This window comes from Mytilus edulis, chromosome 13 (assembly GCF_963676685.1).
Source record: "Mytilus edulis chromosome 13, xbMytEdul2.2, whole genome shotgun sequence".
Taxonomy (NCBI): domain Eukaryota; kingdom Metazoa; phylum Mollusca; class Bivalvia; order Mytilida; family Mytilidae; genus Mytilus; species Mytilus edulis.
The window spans coordinates 12,869,483-12,884,062 of record NC_092356.1 but is presented as its reverse complement, the minus strand read 5'-3'; the positions used below and the strand labels follow the sequence as shown (position 1 = coordinate 12,884,062).

General features: G+C 31.2%; 1 long non-coding RNA gene across 1 annotated transcript; it reads right to left on the bottom strand.

Annotated features, from left to right (window-relative positions):
• Positions 1 to 10,373: 10,373 nt before the first annotated feature.
• Positions 10,374 to 14,230, bottom strand: LOC139500740 (uncharacterized). The gene is made up of 3 exons (XR_011658348.1): positions 13,628 to 14,230; positions 12,694 to 12,765; positions 10,374 to 11,963 (listed from the first exon to the last, which is right to left on the bottom strand). It is a non-coding gene; the product is annotated as an uncharacterized lncRNA (long non-coding RNA).
• Positions 14,231 to 14,580: the final 350 nt, after the last annotated feature.

The following is a 14,580-nucleotide window of genomic DNA, read 5'->3' as shown; positions in this document are numbered from 1 at the left end:
AAAAAATCTGCCGGGAATAAAATTGTTCACTAGGTCAAGATCTATCTGCCACGCAATTTTCAGACCAATCGGGCAACTTGTTGTTTGGTTGCTGCCCCTGAATTGGTAATTTTAAGTAATTTTATAGTGGTCAATTGACCCCTTATGGAGTTATTGGCCCTTATAGTCAATTTAAACAATTTTCATAAATTTTGTAAATTTTTGTAAATTTTTACAAAATATTTTCCACTCACTTCTGGGCCAATTTCATTATAGATAGAGATAATTGTAAGCAGCAAGATTGTTCAATAACGTAAGATCTACAAACACATCACCAACACCAAAACACAATTTTGTCATGTTCTTTGTTTAATATGCACATAGACAAAGGTGAGCGACACAGGCTCTTTAGAGCCTCCAGTTGTCTCACCTTTACTGTTTCCTTCATCAGAATTAAAAAAAACCAATTATATTAGTTTGTGATTAGGTATAGTTTATGGTGAACCACTGGTAGTAGGTCAATAATATTTGGTATGTAGTTGTATTAGCATTGGCACATCTTATATCCACAGAGAAGATTGGGCCTTGACCCCTCGGTCATGGTCTATTTATTTAGAAACTTTTTTCTGAGTTTACATGTATTAGTTTGTGATTAGGTCAGTTCAAAGAGAACCATGTGGTAGGCCAATGTTAATTGTATGCAGTTGCATAAGAATTAGCACATCTCATTTCCATAAAGAATATTGACTCTAATAGATTGACTTAGGTTACATGTATGAGTTTGTGATTAGATTAGTTTAAGATGAACCACTAATGTTAACTCAATGATATTTTGTGGTATTTGCATGTCTCGTATTTATGAAGATTATTATTAGAGCCCAGTCCCTTATCAAGGTTTATTGAATTTTAAACTTTTACATAGTTTACAACAATTATAGTGGAAAATATTTTCTAAAAATTACCAAAAATTTCGCCCCTCTTTTAAAAGCTCTTTAAATGATAAACTGTTGATCAAGTTTTCAATTTAAGGTTACAAGTATCACTAAACATGATGATGCCCTTTTACATTAAGACATGTTTTACAGTTCAGTGATGTCATGTTGACACATTTGGGGGAATCGAAAGCCTGTGACGCACACCTGATTTATGTTTAAAATTGACGCATGAAATAATGCAACTGTTATATTTTGCTTTAGTTTCATAGATATAAGTCAAAAACTGCATTTTACCTCTTCATACTATTTTTGCAGCCATCTTGGTTGGAAGGCGAGGTCATATGTCACATTTTTTCAACAAGATACCCTAATGGTGATTGTGGATAAGTTTGGTCGAATTTGTCGTATCTGTTTCAGAGAAGACGGTTACAAAATTAAAAAAAAACATAATAATTATTTTTTAAACAAGATGCCCCAATAATTAGCAAATTTGGTTAACTTTTGCTCAGATGATTTTAGTAAAATTAAAGGAAGGACACCAAGTGATGAGAAAAGCTCACCTCGCCCAGCTAAAAAGATGATGTGAATTTTTTTAATATGCAAGTTCACAAGAAAGTCCTAATGGAAATGTGTCACCCTATCCCAGACTCAATATTTTGACTCCAAACACACATTTGTAGCGCAAGAACCAGTATATACCAATTTTAGAGTCTAGTTCCACTTTGCTGTGCTTCAAACACTGAGTACTGAGTACTGAGGCTGTTTTTAAAAAGTTTAAAAGAGGCTTGGATATAAAATGATGTATGCCATTATAGAATGGCTTAGTGACCTTGCTTGTGATCTACACCCTACACACAATTCCAGCATTCTAAGACTGATAAAACGTATATGATGATAATGAACTTAATGAACTTACTACAAACATGACAGCAAAGATACAGAAGAAACATTAGACCAAGAAATTTATATAAGACTGGAAAGCAAATTTTCTGAGAAATAAAAGAAACACTATATAATATAGTGTAAGTGTGCTAATCACTGCATCTATAACTGTGAGATAATGCTGTTAAAATTGATGAAAAGCTGCAACCCTATCAAGTCACTGAGAACCCCATAGAAAAAGATGACAAAATTCCAGTGGAATTCCACTGGAAAGCCACTGGCAAAATCAGTGGATTAACCACTGGATTCCAGTGGAATTCCAGTGGAATCCAGCGGTAAAAAATGTCTGGCATTCCACTGATCTACTGGAATTCCACTGATTTACCAGTGGTAACTCCAGTGGAATGCAACAAGTTCCAGTGGAATTCCAGTGGTATTTTCTCTGGCATTCCACTGATCTACTGGAATCTTCACTGGTAAATCAGTGGAATTTCAGTAGATTCCACTGGAATTATCACTGGTAAATCAGTGGAATTCCAGTAGATTCCACTGGAATTATCACTGGTCAATCAGTGGAATTCCAGTAGATCAGTGGAATGCCAGACAATTTCTCTCCAGTGGAATTCCAATAAAAAATTGTTGTATTGAATAATTTGCGGTCACAGTACTTGTTTTGGAAATTAGGGTTTCAGTAAATCATGCATCATGCTAACTCACAGTTTAACAAAAACAACCATAAATCTTTGTGGTATGATCATTCTTTAATCTTCACTATAAAAAATTCATTTCTACTGAAAGTACAAATATAATGAAGCAATTATAATATCCACACTATAAAAATTATACTGCATGAAAATTCCAATTTAAATAAAAAACTAAAAAGTTATGAGACATAGGATCAGCGTTTTCTTCCGAAAATTTGTTCAGATGGGGATATAATCACAAGCCCGCCTTGTTCTTAAATTGTATTAAAGAATACACCAATTTTGAAGGGGCATTAATTGAGAGGGATCTCCGTCATCCCTTGCTCTGAAGAAAACCCCTGAGGATGCCCCTATTGTTTTCTACACCTCTGAAACCGCTTGGCCAATTGGAACCAAACTTGGTCACAAAAGTCTTTGAGCGGTCCCATTTCAAAATTGTATCCGTCATGTCCACACATGATCCAAGATGGATGCCATTTTGGGAAAATGTATTCAAAGATCTCCTCTTCTGAATCTACTGTACCAGTTGGAACCAAACTTAGTGACAATGGTCCTTAGGTGGTTTTCTTTAAAAATTGTATCCGACATGTCCACACCTGATCCATTATGGCCACCAGCAGGGAACATAGTTTAACATTGGACCCTAGGGGAAAAGATTGCTCATTTTGTTCCAATTTGGTTGCTGCTGTTGGGTATCCAACAGGTTACCAGGTGTGCGGCTCCAGGCTCCAGGGAGCCTCTGGTTTTAGGCCTTATATATATTGTTTGTTCAATTATTACACGTTAATTTTGTATTTTTTTATTTTGTAATTAGAAATGTACATATGTCATTTGGGATCTATGCATTGTATCAGTATTTATGTTTATAATTCATATAGATTTACTTAAATTATATAAATTTAAAAAGGGCATGTTGTTTGTTATATATTATATTGTTTGTTCAATTATAACTTAATTATATGTACATTTAAAATAAAATATTTTTTTTTCCTTTTGATAGTCCCCCTGCGAAATGATTATGAATAATTCATGAATGTTCATGGATGATTCATGAACACAATTCATGAATTGTTCATGAACAGTTAATGAACTAGACATGAACTACAAATGGACATGCATGTTCATGAACCAGTGAATAATGAACTATTCATGAACAGAAAGTGTTCATGAACTCTTTGGTTCATTAAAGTTCATGAACAAAAATAGTTCTTGAACTTTTATTATTCATGAATTGTTCATGATTTTATAGTTCATGAACACGCTTGTCCATTTGTAGTTCATGTCCTGTTCATGTATAGTTCATGAATTTTTTATGAATGATTCATGAATTTGTTCATGAAATATACCAGTCCATGAATCATTCATGAACACATGAACTACTGTGTTCATGAACTGTTCATCAGTAATTTAATTCATGAACATTGTTTGTCCACTTGTAGTTCATGAACTGTTCATCTAAAGTTCATGAAATTATTTAAAAAGGATTTGCTTGAATATTCATTTTTGTGTTATTATCATAAGTAAACTTCTCTTCCTGTCTGTAATTGCAATTGCTGGACTTTCAACTAGAAATGCTACATAACATCTTGGTGAAGTTGTTCTGCTTGAAATTCTTCCCAGTTGAACAGATCTTTTAATCAATAAATGCATCTAAGTTTCCCCCTGCAAAATCAAAAATCACTCCACAAAGAATCGAAAGTCCTTGATATTTGTTTTAAATAAACACTCAAGATTAAACAGTTTCTAACAGGTATAATACAATGTAATAATTTAATTTAATAATTGTTGTTTTTATTAAAATATCAATAGAGTAAGATTAATAACATGAATACTACTTGCCTTTTCATGACATTTCAAATAATGTACCCCCCCCCCTTTTCCCCTTTTAATTTGCCCACACACAATCATAAGAATGGCTGAAGCATGAATTATGTTTACCTTGAAATAAAATATATTGTACAAATCCAACAGTTATTCCTGAATGGAAAACATTAAACCAACACTGTAAAATGTAAAGGTTACTTTCACTTTCTGGTGTTTTATATTTATTATAATTAATCAATAACTATTATAATGCTTCAACAAATAGTTATTCAGCAAAAAAAAATAATCAAAAATATATATAATTTACTTATCTGATAACAAATCTGCTTTATTTTGACAGCTATATTACTTCATCTTCATTTGTATTGTAAGCGTCAAAACCACCATTTTGCTGACGTAATTATGACGTTTTTCTATTCCCAGTCACTTGTAATCATTTGTCTGCATTGCAATTTTTTGTCAAAGTCATTGAAGCGTTTTACAATAGGTAAACGTAATTCATTAAATATGATAATTATTGACACCGGTCTGCAATGTTTGGGAAAGAATGAATTGTCATTAATCTGGGCTTTGTTTCCAAGTTCCTCTATGTGCCGTATGATGGTTAAGAAAGGCACATGTTTGAACTTGGAGAGACAATCAGAAATTACATCTTTAGAAGAAAGAAATTAAGTTTACCATTGTCATGATTGTAAAAACGAAACATGAGAAACATCTCCAGCTCAAAGTAAGTTACAAAACTTCAAAGTTAGTCCCAAATTTTGTATGACTCTCAAAATGTAACACTCTTCTGGTGTAGTATGAAAAAAAAAAAGAAAAAGGTGCTGAGCTAATTTCTGTTGTTCAATGAAAAGGAAATATTTTTTATGGACATACTTTTGCTTATAATTACTTAAGCTTACACTACATTTGTAAACACATTTGTATCACATGTATTGAAGTAATATGAGGCTCTACCTGCATGCTGTGAAAGGGAACTAATCAAATCTGTATGATTTTTTTTAATTTTGCCTCTGCCATACACCTTATCGCTAATCCCGGCTGACCCGTCCGCTTGAACTTTTGACGTCAACAACAATCACTTTTCCATTGTTGCGTCAGATGTTTTGTTTTATGACGTCAAAATTTTACGGGAACCTGTGTGATTTCCAGCAATGGCGGACAAATAGCGATAAGGTGTATAGCGGAGGGGGCAATACGTTTTACCCTTGTCCCTCTGTATAGATGTACATGTACGTCCCAAAGTTGGTTTCAATTCTTTAAACTTTTGGGGAGTCGCAGCACAGCAAAAGTGAGTATATCAGTGGTTGTCGTTTGTTTATGTGTTATTTGTTTTTCGTTCATTTTTTCACATAAATAAGGCCGTTAGTTTTCTCGTTTGAATTGTTTTACATTGTCTTATCGGGGCCTTTTACAGCTGACTATGCGGTATGGGCTCAATGCTCATTGTTGAAGGCCGTACGGTGACCTATAGTTGTTGATGTTTGTGTCATTTTGGTCTTTTGTGGATAGTTGTCTCATTGGCAATCATACCACATCTTCTTTTTATATATTTATATTTTTAATGCTTTTTGATAAACAAACATGTACATGTATTTACACTTTTGCTATTCAACTGAATTTTGTCTCAAAATGATCTCAAGATATGTAAATGAATAACCTGGAGGTCATGCTAAAAGCACTTTAATTGTGATGTCATAATACAATGTATAGATGTTTATGAGAACTTGTATGACAGTCAAATTTATGAATTTATTTATGAACTTAATGAATTCATTTATTCATTAAAAGTTCATAAAATGTTCATGAACATGTGTTATGAACAATTTATGAACATTATGAACTGACTCACAGTTCATTAAAGTTCAGAAAATATTCATGAACTGCATTTTATGAACTATTCATGAACTAAATTCATGAACAAACTTAATGAACTCATTATGAACAGTCATGCATTGTTCATGAACATTCATGAACAGTTCATGGTGGTTCATCATCAGTTCATGAATTTCATCTCGCAGGGGTCCAGTGGTATTCCACTGATTTTTTTTCCCACTGGTATTCCACTGATTTTTTTTTCCACTGGTATAATTTATTCAAAATTCCAGTGGAATGCATCTTTCCACTGGAATTTCAATGGTAACTCCACTGGAATACCACTGGAATAAGTCATTCCAGTGTTGTCCAGTGGTATACCACTGGATTCCAATGGTATACCACTGGTTTCCACTGGAATACCAGTGATATTTTCTATGGGGAAGTGCTACAATGTTTATATATAAGCAGCACATAATCAGTAACAAAAAAGGCTGTTAACTTATTAATTTTTGACAGCAGTACTTTTAGAAGTTAAATTGTTTACTCCAGATTTTTGAAGAAAATAAGAACTACACAAGAGAAAAAAGAAAACTGCACTTCCATTAGACCAGTACATCAAGCCCTTATAAAGAAATTTTTTCTCCCTAACTACTTTACATACAACTCTCAATAAATCCCTCATCTACTCAATTTTCCTTTTTCTCCCTATAGAACATATATCCATACATACCACTCATTATTTACCCTCATCCTCCATCCATATCAACCTTAACCACCTATATTAGCCTACTCTGTGTGTTAAATATCCCCATGAAAGTGTTAGTTGATGAAAAGATTTTAATCATGAAGTACCAGGCATGGAAGAATGAAAAATTTCAATACTGAAAAGAAGATCTAAACTTTTCAACATATACATTATTTTTTTTAATATTGAGCCAATTTGGAGTTGTAGTTTTTATTTCAATATTAAATGGTTATCATTATTTTGAAAATTAAGGTAACAGCCAAAGTTACAATAAGCCAAAATGTGTGATGTAAATTTTAATTAAAGAAATTATCCTTGGATAACCATTTTGAAGCCAAAATATATATATTTAATCAAAAGGTGTAAAAAATATTTTAAAATAAATGAAAGAAAATAGTCTAAATTAAAAATTGCCAAAAGTTTAAAAAATGCCAAATGGTACAAAAGTACCTGTCTGCTTATGTACTAGCCAGCTGGCCTGAGGGTTATCTGGACTTTAAGGTGCTAGTTCACCGAAACAAATGGCCGCAGTGACCACCAGTCTCTTCCTTTTGGAGTACCAATTTTAGAGTCTCTGATTTGACTAAAGCATGACTTATACAGCCAATATAAAAAAAAACCTGACCCAGTTAACAAATTAAAAAGCCCATCCCCAATTAAAATTTAGATAAAAAGTTAAAAAAATCCCCAATTATCTTTTAAAAACATCCCCAAAAGAACACTTTCGCAATTAAATTTGGATAAAAAGTTAAAAACATCCCCAATTAAAATATGGATAAAAATTTAAAACATCCTCGATTAAAATTTGGATAAAAATTAAAAAACATCCCCAAAAGATAAAAACTTCCGCAATTAAATTTGGATAAAAGTTAAAAACATCCCCAATTAAATATGGATAAAAATTTAAAACATTCCCAATTAAAATTTGGATAAAAATTAAAAACATCCCCAATTAAAATATGGATAAAAATTAAAAACATTCCCCGATTAAAATTTGGATAAAAATTAAAAACATCCCCAATTATAATATGGATAAAAATTTAAAACATCCCTGATTAAAATTTGGATAAAATTAAAAACATCCCCAATTTAAATATGGATAAAAATTTTAAAAATTCCCGATTAAAATTTGGATAAAAAGTTAAAAACATCCCCAATTAAAATATGGATAAAAATTTAAAACATCCCCGATTAAAATTTGGATAAAAAGTTAAAAACATCCCTAATTAAAATATGGATAAAAATTTAAAACATTCCCAATTAAAATTTGGATAAAAATTAAAAACATCCCCAATTAAAATATGGATAAAAATTTAAAACATCCCCGATTAAAATTTGGATAAAATTAAAAACATCCCCAATTAAAATATGGATAAAAATTAAAAAAATTCCCGATTAAAATTTGGATAAAAAGTTAAAAACATCCCCAATTAAAATATGGATAAAAATTTAAAACATGCCCAATTAAAATTTGGATAAAAAGTTAAAAACATCCCCAATTAAAATATGGATAAAAATTTAAAACATCCCCGATTAAAATTTGGATAAAAAATTAAAAACATCCCCAATTAAAATATGGATAAAAATTTAAAACATTCCCAATTAAAATTTGGATAAAAATTAAAAACATCCCCAATTAAAATATGGATAAAAATTTAAAACATCCCCGATTAAAATTTGGATAAAAATTAAAAACATCCCCAATTAAAATATGGATAAAAATTTAAATCATCCCCGATTAAAATTTGGATAAAATTAAAAACATCCCCAATTAAAATATGGATAAAAATTAAAATAATTCCCGATTAAAATTTGGATAAAAAGTTCAAAACATCCCCAATTAAAATATGGATAAAAATTTAAAACATCCCCGATTAAAATTTGGATAAAATTAAAAACATCCCCAATTAAAATATGGATAAAAATTAAAAAAATTCCCGATTAAAATTTGGATAAAAAGTTAAAAACATCCCCAATTAAAATATGGATAAAAATTTAAAACATCCCCGATTAAAATTTGGATAAAAAGTTAAAAACATCCCCAATTAAAATATGGATAAAAATTTAAAACATCCCCGATTAAAATTTGGATAAAAATTAAAAACATCCCCAATTAAAATCAAACTGAGTGATCGGGCTCACTCAGTTCATGCATGGTACAAAGGAAAGGATTAGACCACGACTCGGTCGCTGTCTGACCCTTGGTCTGACCAAGTCAACAGACTTGGTCATGTTGACTTGGTCACGGTCCAACTGAGTGATCTATCTCACTCAGTTCATATCAGTATTAGCAGATACTTGATATGTATGGTGGGGACGTTACTATACCTAAATGGAAGGTATAGTATCTGTGAACCCGCAACACAGATGGCGACTTAACTTCCCATACATGTAATCAAGTATCCAATGCTATTACTGATATGTTATGTTTATAAAATAACTACTAAAAAACCTACCACAATAATTAAAATAAAAACATTGCATCCAAGTTTCCTGTGGTAAGAAGTGAAATTTTTTTTTTTATTAAAGTACTTATGTTCTCAGTAGTCCAGTTTTAGTTGGTTTCCTGGAAGGTTTTCAAAAGGATCCAAGAATATGTCACCGTTTGGGTTAATACAATGCGACAGTAACTCAACAATAGAGTAAAACCAAAAGAAAGCTATGAAAATGTCAAAGTACAGTCTTTCCCAATAAACGATTATGGTATCTAATGCAATATGGTTCTTCTTTTTGCCTTGCAAGTCTTTGCATGAAAAATGACACATTTATGTCATACAAATGCTAGTCAGATTACCTCCATATAGCTTTGAAATAACTATCAAATGTTGATTATTGTCTAATGATAATGTACCTTCATTTTAAAGGTATACTGTGCACAAAACATAACAGGTCACGGTATTCTTGATCCGAGGTTACACAAGAGTCAGATGACAGACAGTGTTATTACTATGTACTAGTAGTACAAATTAGTAGGTACTTATTTCATGATGTAGGTGTTAAAAGGTCACTGCAAGCAAGTTTTAAAAGGGGCCAATATAACAAAACATGATACAATTTCAAATGCAGAAACCATTATGGCCTGATCTATGTAAAAAAAAACAAGTGAAAAAAACAATTCGAAATGATTACCATTGAATTTAAAGTGAACCTCAAAACCGACAGGAATCACCATACCCCAAAACATAATTCAGCAGATGGAGAGTTGTCTCATTGACACTCATACCACATCTTCTTATATCTATAGAATCACTATACACTAAAATATTATTCTGAAGGAATCAATATACCCAGATATATTATTACAAGCCAACCAGTCTCTTTAGTTTGTATTGCTACTAAATGTTGTGTACCAAGCAGATACATAGCAAATACCAGCTTTTAGTCTTGTGTGGTCTGACCCAGCCAGGGATGAAAACTCAAAATAACTGAAACAAGCTTATTTTTAAAAAGCTGTTCTAAATATCATTTTAAAGAAACAAAAAAAAGTTCAAATTAATGTTATTTATTAAAATGAGAAATGATTAATGTAGCAATCACCTTGTATAATACTGTTACCTAAGATATAAGAATATGGTAATATTGAAAAAAAAACATACACCCTGCTTTAGAAAACCCTCATACATATTGTATGGAAGAATCTTAGGTGTTTAATTGTTACAGAAATTTCAACTTTACAATCTATTCCACTTGAAAAAAGTAAAACAAATAATAATATATAACATTTTTTTGTGACTACTAAACATACAAGTAAAACAATATTAGCATTCTATAAAATATACCATTCTTTTAAATGCATTATGAAATACTATTTGACATTTCTTTTAAACTATTGCAAAAGAATTCACTGGCTAAAATCACGAGGAGCAACATTCAATTTCATGGGCAGGGTGTTAGATATTGTTTTAAAGCTGAGAAAAAATTTACAAAGTCACAAGATTTACCATTAAATTCATAAACAAGTTAAAAAAATCTTTTCTACAAAAAAAGAGTTGTCTCCTATTTGCATAAGCCTTATAATGAAATACTATTACCAAAAGTACCTACAAATATGGGAGAAAACTCATTAAACTTAAAAATGAAGTCATGATTGTAAGGAAGGGGCGTTTAATATCAGATAAAATTGAGAATGGAAACACTTTGGAGATGATGATGACGTAAATATAATTTGAAATCACCATGTCAGACCAAACCACTTAATGCATTATCTAGACTTATGTTTACAAGCTGATTTTATTCAGAGAGCTCTAAATAATACTGTCATCTTACTTTATTTACATCTGATATAGCATATCTAACATAAAATATATAACACTTATAAGTAAACCAATACATTCTTATTTATTGCAGGCCTTCCATGCAGTGAACAAACTAGCTCATATGAAGAGATAAGCATTGTAAGCAGTGTATTCCCACCCCTTAACCCTAAATCTCAGCCTGCTAGTTTCCACTTCTCACAACTTATGCTTAGTTTGTTAAATTCAAAAACAAGTTAAAATCTTTTTATAAAAAAATTAAGAGTTGTCTCCTATTTGCATCAGCCTTATCACGAAATACTGTTACCAAAAGTACCTTCAAATATGGGAGATAACTCATTAAACTCTAGGAGTAGTTATCTGGAATTATCTGTAGTGATTTGGATGAAGAGTTGTCTCATTGTCAACATTTCACATCTATTTTATTTACATTTATTTACTCATAATAGGACAGTAGGAAGTTAGAACAGGAGTAAAACAATATGCCCCCCCCCCAACTAAAAGGGCATAAAAATTAATTTTTACCAATGGCAGCTGGTTGTTCTCACAAGTCACATCAAAGTCTTACATAAAACACCTAGTACATGTATTAATTAAGACTATTTAGGGGGAACTGTAGGCCTATGAAATTCGAAAGTAATCAACATATCTGGTTTAAAAGAATAAATCTTTACAACTGGCTCTCCCCCTCTTTCTATCTCTCAGAGTAAACATAATTGTATTACTACATATTTTTTTGTCAATAAGTGTTTCCAAGTTCCTCAGATCAACAGAATCCATTTTTCTGCTTCAGTTGATTTTTAAATTAACAAGCACGCTTTGTCTACAAATAGAAAATAAAATTTCATTCAAAACATGTAAACTAAAATTCACAAAAAATTATATATAATGTTGATGTCAGAAGATATGTACATTGTATCCATATATGGAGTAACCAGGAGACAGAGCTCGAGACTGAAGAAATTCTTCATATAAAGCAGTTCAGAATTGTATCAAATCTTACGGCATCTTAAGTATGAAATGCCACCATTGTACTTACATTTTGCTTCAGATTTGTTTAAAATAAACATGTCAATTTTTTCAGGCACCATGGATTAAAAATTTTCATTCAACCAAAGATTTGATGGATAAGGACAATATGCCTTCAAACTAGTTTAACCCTGCCACACTCTGTATGTGCCTGTTATTCAGTGGTTAATGTTTGTTGCTGTGTAACATATTTGTTTTGTTCATTATTTTGGACATGAATTAGGCAGTTTGTTTTCTCGACTGAATTTTTTTACAATTTTCATTTTTGGCCAATTTATAGCTAATGTAACATGTATGTGGTATGGGTTTTACTCATTTTTGAAGGCAGAATTGTGACCTATAGCTGTTAATTTATATGTCATTTGGTTTTTTGGAGAGTTTTCTAAAAATGCAATCATACGACATCTTCATATTTCTATATCTGTAATTAGGTATTGTATTATTATAGAAGCAATAAACTAGAACCGTTCATTATCTTTAATGTTACCTTGAAACAAGGATTTTGTTACCGTCAACATACATACCTTAAAGTTGATATTTTTTTACATCCAGGTCCTACTTTCCTTAGATTTTACTTCAATAAATATCCAGGATAACTGGAAAAAAAATGAATCCTTAACTGTGATGGTAGTAAAAACACTTATTGAAGGCCGTATGTTGACCAATAGTTGTTAACTTGTATATCTTTTAGTCTCTGGTGGAGTCAGTTGTCTCATTGACAATTAATTACCACATCTTATTTCAATATTTATACATGTATATGAAATTTAGTCAATTTTATCAACATCTAATCATAGCAGTTAATACAGATAAATAAGATATACTATTGCTAAAGTGACATATAGGTCCAATGGGCCAGGTGTAAATATAAAATTGCTATGAATATACATGTAATTGTTTAGATGTATGTGATGATACACAAATATTATTGCAATATATAATATATAAACATATAGATATTATCTAATGAATACATCTTTCAATAATGGAAGCAATTTTTTTTTTAAATAGAAATACAAGAAGAGCAGTTTGAACACCGGAAAGAGAGAGAGGAAGATATATAGAAAGAGAAAGAGAGTGAGAGAGAATAGTGTGGTGAGTTTTCAATACATTGAATTTTATTTTAGTATAGTAAATACAGCATTTTCATTTATAACATGTATAATATTAAATGTAAAGTATTTACATAATGTATGTAATATGTATTTTGGTCATAACTGTTAATTGTGACCTGTGGTACAGGAACTGTACCCTTGCTTTTCTTTCAGGAGCACCAATGTTTTTAAAATTCTCTATTTTATTGGGTTAGTTACTCAATCTGGTTTTCTGGTTAGTGTCAGATTTCTCCCTTAGAAATTTCTCCCTTTTCTACACTAAAATGCGAACTTGTACATCAAAATCATAGCTGCTGAAATGAAATGACTAGACATCTACTACATGTACCTTATGCATATTTACCTTGTTTTTCGAATGTTTAAGCTTCATGCAGACCCAGTTGTGATGTTCCTCATCTAGGAGATTAATCAGTATATAATCATTCTTCCTTTTTACAGGGATAGGTTGTTGGCATATCTCTCAATCCCAAACCTGAAGAACCAGAGAATATTTACTCAAGCTTTATTTCATTTAGATCAATTGCAGACCAAGGCTGAAGAGTCAAATCTACCAAAAATTTCATATCAGAGTTTTCTTCTCCTAGACATCCTTTGAAGGCTGATGACCATCATCCAGCGGGCTATTTAACCCATAACTGGGGCAAGGTTGATGAGTGTAGGGATGTCCGCATGTCGATCAGCCTACACACTTTATCTCTAGGGACCTTGCTACTCCGAGATCCTCTACAGTAAAGCCTAGGACACTAGATCCTAGTTACCATGTGCTGTCACGGGGAGGCACTGTAGAAGTCTTGTTAGTGTAGAGGCTATGTACTGGAAGGAAAGACTTACACACTCAGCTTTCTTTTCACCTATGAATATAAGCTATCCAGCGGCAGTGTGAGAGTCTATGACTCCCAACCACACTAGACGCATACACAAACCCGTGGTAACACCACCAGCACACAAAAAAAAAGGGGTCATTATTTCAAATTTAGAAAAAAGAAGGTTTATTTATTTAAATTAAGAAAAAGAAATTGTTATTTATTCAAATTTAAAAAAAGAAATGGTTATTTATTCAAATCTAATAAAAAGTAAGGTTTATTTATTTATATATTTTAAAAAAGGAAGGATTATTTATTTAAATTTTTAAAAAGGAAGGTTTATTTATTTAAATTTAGAAAAAAGGAATGGTTATTTATCTAAAAACTAGAAAAGGAATTATTTAAAATCCAGAAAAGAAAGTGTTATTTATTTTAATTCAGAAAAGAAAGTTATTTCTTTAAAATCTAGAAAAGAAAGTGTTATGTATTTAAA